General features: G+C 37.4%; 1 long non-coding RNA gene across 1 annotated transcript in view; it reads right to left on the bottom strand.

Moving 5' to 3' along the window:
• Nucleotides 1-350: 350 nt before the first annotated feature.
• LOC104984793 overlaps nucleotides 351-6,209 on the bottom strand; it is a 9,055-nt gene continuing 3,196 nt past the window's right edge. Inside the window, exon 3 of the long non-coding RNA XR_824787.1 lies at nucleotides 351-1,031. This is a non-coding gene — a long non-coding RNA (uncharacterized LOC104984793). The remainder of the gene's footprint in view (nucleotides 1,032-6,209) is intronic.

Raw genomic sequence — 6,209 nt, 5'->3', positions numbered from 1 at the left:
ATGATTTAATAAGTTCATACTGATAGTGGCATTCATGACAAATTTGAGACTGTCTCTTAAGTATACTTTGTCTTCATATAGCTAAAAAATGTCCTAAGTAAGAAAACTTTGAATAGGGTCTCAAGAACAATTGCTTCCCATGTAAAAGATCAGATCAATTTATCAATTTCTATTCTGAATACTGGTGAATTTACCTGTTAGTAAATGGGATCCTTAGTTAAAATTCCTAAATATTCTTAAAGCAGTCCATATTTCTAAATGAGTGGGGTAAGAGGTTCTCTGGAGTTATATAGCATCGTGAGTACATTCAAGGAATCAGGAACAGGAAACTTGAAGAAATTTTATGACTTTTTTTTTTTTTGAAAGATACGAATTTATTAAGACAAGCCAAACATCACGTTAACTTACATGTCAAGGAGAATTTAGTACTGCAGGAAATCACCATATCTGTAGCATCACCAAAAGTAATTGCAAGACAAATAAGACAAGCAGTGTGTTTCATATAAACCAGTCCACAAACTATTCATAGTACTGCTCTACATCTTCTATTCATATTTTCCCATTATTCATTTCTGCCCCATTTAACTAAATCTCATAAAGAGATTTTTAAGGTATATTCTAAAAGACCTTCACATGATATCTGTCATTTCTGAAAATATGACTTTATTTTTAATTAAAAAAATTTTTTGTAAAAGACAACATTTTATAGAAAAGTGTGCAGAACACATACAGTCCAATGAATAACCATAAAGCAATTACATAATCTCCACCAAGGTCAAGAAACTGACATCGCCATCTGGGGCCGGCAAGCTCCATGGACCTCAGTGATACCTGCTTCCTGTTGATTCATGTCCTTGAATGTGTTGGGGTAGATGTGCTTCCAACAAAAAGAATGAGGCAGAGGTGATGGAGAGTCACTTCTGAGATTGGATTATATAAAGGTTGTGGCTTCCCTCTTGGCATTCTCTCTCTTGTTCTCCACTTAAAGCACTCACAGTGATTCAAGTCATCTCTAAAGTCACCAGACAGCCCTGGGGAGAGACCCACATGAATGAGCTTGGAAGCAGAATTCAGGAGCCTGTCAGAACCAAAGCCCTGAGTCTGGAAGAAGATACTTTAGCTCCAGCTGAGGCTCAAAAAGACTGTCCTGGCTGACACTTTAATCTCATCTGTAAGAATGATACTGAAACAGAGGGACCCAGGTAAATTGTGCCCTGATTCCTGATTCATAGAAGCTAATAATTTTAGAACTGTTATGTTTTCAAGCAGTAGATACACCATCACTCAAAAGCCCTTTCTGTCCCCTCCTACTCATTTCCCTTCTCTACTACCTTGTCCCCCATAGTAACCCATATTCCTACTGTTAATTTTTTTTTATTGGAGTATAATTGATTTGACAATATAGTGTTAGTTTCTGCTGTACAGCAATGTGAGTCAGTTATACAAATATTCACTACTTTTTAGATTCTTATTCCCATATAGGTCAGTACAGGGTACTGAATAGAGTTCCCTGTGCTATACAGTAACTTATCTATTTTATATATTATAGTGTACATATGTCAATCCTAATTTTCCAATTTATTCCTCCCCTGCACTTCTTCCTTAGTAACCATAGGTTTTCTATATCTGGGACTCAATTTCTGCTTTGGAAATGGTTTATTTGTACTTTTTTTTTTAGATTTCACATATAAGCAATATTATATTTCTTTTTGCTGTCTGACATACTCCACTTAGTGTGATAAACTTTAGGTCCATTCATGTTGCTGCAGACGGCATTATTTTTTTTTTTTTTTTATGGCTGAGTGCTATTCCATTGTATATATGTACCACATCTTCTTTATCTATTCATCTACCTGTTGATGGACATTTAGGTTACTTCCATATCCTGGCTATTGTAAACAGTGCTTCAGTGAACACTGAGGTGAGTCTACTTTTTGACTTATGGTTTTCTTTGGATATAAGCCCAGGAATGGAATTTGTGGGTCATACGGTAGTTCTATTTTTAGTGTTTTAGGGAACATCCATAGTGGCTGAACCAATTTACATTCCCACCAATGGTGTTGTGAGAAGGTTCCCTTTTTCTCTACACCCTCTCCAGCACTTATGGTATGCAGGTTTTTTGATGATGGCCATTCTGACTGGTGTGAGATGATACCTCATTGTAGCCTTATTTGCATTTATCTAATAATTAGTGGTGTTGAGCATCTTTTCATGTGTTTGTTGACTATCGTAGGTCTTTGAATAAATGTATATTTAAATCTTCTGCCCATTTTCTGATTGGGCTCTTCCTTTTACTTTGAGCTGTTTCAGTGCTTTGTATATTTTTGGAGAGTAATTCCTTGCTGGTTGCTTCATTTTCAAATATATTCTTCTATCCTGTGGGGTTTCTTTCATTTTGTTGATCCATAGTCCTACTTTTAACACAATCTTTTTTAATTTTTGGCTTTTAAATGCTTATCTTTCCAACAATACAGATGATATTCTTCTGTGTCCAGCATCCTATGCTTCACATTATATTCATGAGATTCATTTTCATTAATCTATGGTTTCACTTGGGATTTTTACAGTTATTATTGTTAAAATTCTTATGTATATTGTTTAGTACTCAGATTTATTTCTCACTAGTATAAACCTTCAATTAGAATTTCTGTATAAAAAGTCGTCATGTTTCTAATGTTTGTGAATTAGTGCAAACTGTTTTCTGGTAGTTGTACTGATTTACAAACCCAACAGCAGTGTATTAGAGTTCCCACTGTCCCACATCCTCACCCAACTTTGCTATTTTGGCTTTCATATTTTAGCTCTTCTTCCATGGGAAGAGTGGCATCTCACAGTGGGTGTAACTTACATCTTCCCGATGACTAATGTGGTTGGGTCTTATTTGAATTCAGTGCAGAGTTCTGCCACTTACTCTATGGATTTGTCCTTTCCTCATCAATTTGTATGGACACAAACCCTGTCTTAGCTATATGTATTTAAAATCATAAAAGCCATTTGTGGAGGGCAGGGGAGCTTGTGTTTCTATTCTTCAAATGGTGCCTTCTAATAAGCAGTTTTATTTTGATTTTTCAGTCTATTATTTTCTCCCCCTTATTACTGCCATAACGTCCTTTACATAAAATTTACAATTTATATCAGTATAGTTCAGTAGCATTAAGTATATTCATAGTGTGTAACCATCACCATAAAAAAGCTTTCCTCAGAGATCAATGCAAAGAAATAGAGGAAAACCATACAATGGGAAAGACTAGAGATTTCTTCATGAAAATTAGAAATATCAAGGTAACATTTCATGCAACATTGGGCACAATAAAGGACAGAAATGGACCCAATAAAGGACCTAACATAAGCAGAAGATATTAAGAAGAGGTGGCAACAATACACAGAAGAATTATACAAAAAAGATCTTCATGACTCAGATAGCCATAATGGTGTGATCACTCACCTAGAGTCAGACATCTTGAATGTGAAGTCAAGTGGGACTTAAGAAGCATCACTATAAACAAAGCTAGTGGAGGTGATGTAATTCCAGTTGAGCTATTTTAACTCCTAAAAGATGATGCTGTGAAAGTGCTGCACTCAATATGCCAACAAATCTGGAAAACTAAGCAGTGGCCACAGGACTGGAAAAGGTCAGTTTTCATTCCAATCCCAAAGGAAGGCAATGCCAAAGAATGCTCAAACTACTGCACAATTGCACTCATCTCACATGCTAGAAAAGTAACGCTCAAAATTCTCCAAGCCAGGATTCAACAGTACATGAACCATGAACTTCCATATGTTCAAGCTGGATTTAAAAAAAGGCAGAAGAACCAGAAATCAAACTAATATCCATTGGATCATCGAGCAAGCAAGAAAATATCAGAAAAACATCTGCTTTATTGATTATGCCAAAGCCTTTGACTATGTGGATCACAACAAACTGTGGAAAATTCTTAGAGATGGGAATACCAGACCACCTGACCTGCCTCCTGAGAACCCTGTATGCAGGTCAAGAAACAACTGTTAGAATTGGACATAAAACAACAGACTGGTTCCAAATAGGGAAAGGAGTACATCAAGGCTGTCTCCCAGCTTATTCGACTTACAGTCAGAGTACATCATGTGAAATGCCAAGCTGGATGAAGCACAGCTGGAAATCAAGACTAGCAGGAAAAATATAAATAACTTCAGATATGCAGATGACACCACTCTTATGGCAGAAAGTGAAGAACTAAAAAGCCCCTTGATGAAAGTGAAAGAGGAGAGTGAAAAATTTGCCTTAAATCTCAGCATTCAGAAAACTAAGATCATGACAGCCGGTCCCATCACTTCATGGCAAATAGATGGGGAAACAATGGAAACAGTGGCAGACTTTATTTTTGGGGCTCCAAAATCACTGCAGATGGTGACTGCAGCCATGAAATTAAAAGATGCTTGCTCCTTGGAAAAAAAGCTATGACCAACCTAGACAGCATGTTAAAATGCAGAGATGTTACTTTGCCAACAAAGGTCTGTCTAGTCAAAGCTATGGTTTCTCCAGTAGTCATGTATGGATGTGAGATTTGGCCTATAAAGAAAGCTGAGCGACAAAGAATTGATGTTTTTGAACTGTGGTGCTGGAGAAAACTCTTAAGGGTCCCTTGGACTGCACGGAGATCCAACCAGTCCATCCTTAAGGAAATCAGTCCTGAATATTCATTTGAAGGACTGATGCTGAAGCTGAAACTCCAATATTTTGACCACCTGATGTGGAGAGCTGACTCATTTGAAAAGACCCTGATGCTGGGAAAGGTTGAAGGCAGGAGTAGAAGGGGACGACAGAGGATGAGATTGTTGGATGGCATCACAGACTCAATGACATGAATTTGAGCAAGCTGTGGGATTTGGTGATGGAGAGGGAGATCTGGTGTTTTGCAGACCATAGGGTCACAAAGAGTCAGACATGACTGAACAACTGAACTGAATTGAACCCAGAACTACTGTCCATCTCCAGAACTTCTCATCTTCCCTAACTGAAACTTTGCACCTATTAAACAATGTCCCACACCTCCCTTCCCCCAGTTCTAGCTTTTGTCTAGTTTTTGTCTCTATGATTGTTCTAGTTTTTGTCTCTATGAATTTGACTTCTTTATGTATCTCATATGAATTGAATAGAATAGCAATGTTTATCCTTTTGTGTCTGCTTATTTTACTTGGCATAATGTTAAGGTTCATAACATCAAGTTTCATCCATGTTATATCAAAATAACTGTCTTCCTTTTTTTTTAATATAATTCCTGTGATTTATATATATATTTTTTTTTGGGGGGTTGTGATTTAGCTTTTCTTTTTTTAATTTTTTTATTTTTAAACTTTACAATATTGTATTAGTTTTGCCAAATATCAAAATGAATCTGCCACAGGTATACATGTGTTCCCCATCCTGAACCCTCCTCCATCCTCCCTCCCCATACCATCCCTCTGGGTCGTCCCAGTGCACCAGCCCCAAGCATCCAGTATCATGCATCGAACCTGGACTGGTGACTCGTTTCATACATGATATTATACATGTTTCAATGCCATTCTCCCAAATCTTCCCACCCTCTCCCTCTCCCACAGAGTCCATAAGACTGTTCTATACATCAGTGTCTCTTTTGCTGTCTCGTACACAGGGTTATTGTTACCATCTTTCTAAATTCCATATATATGCGTTAGTATACTGTATTGGTGTTTTTCTTGCTTTTTAAGGCTGAATAATATTCCACACATATATATACCACATTTTGTTTATCCATTCATCCAATAGTTATTTGGATTGTTTCTGCCTTTCAGCTCTTGGGAATACTGATGCTATGAATGTGGGTGTGTGTACAAATGTCTGTTTGAGTTCCTGCTTTCACTTCTTTTGGGTATATTCCCAGAAGTAGAATTACCATATCACACAGCAATTCCATGTTTATTTTTCAATTGGAAGATAATTGCTTTATAATGTTGTTAGTTTCTTCTGTACAATAAAGTGAATGAGTTAGTAATAGTCACTCAGTCGTGCCCGACTCTTTGTGACCCCATGGACTGGGGCCCACCAGGCTCCTCTGTCCATGGAATTCTCCAAGCAAGAATACTGGAGTGGGTTGTCCTTTCCTTCTCCAGGGGATCTTCCCGACCCAAGGATCGAACCCACATCTCTTGTGTCTCCTGAATTGCAGGCAGGTTCTTAACTATCTGAGCCACCAGGGAAGCCATATGGG

This window comes from Bison bison, unplaced genomic scaffold, assembly GCF_000754665.1.
Source record: "Bison bison bison isolate TAMUID 2011002044 unplaced genomic scaffold, Bison_UMD1.0 scf7180017864035, whole genome shotgun sequence".
Lineage (NCBI taxonomy): Eukaryota > Metazoa > Chordata > Mammalia > Artiodactyla > Bovidae > Bison > Bison bison.
Note: the sequence above shows the minus strand (reverse complement) of the source record. Positions and strands in the feature narration are given on the sequence as shown.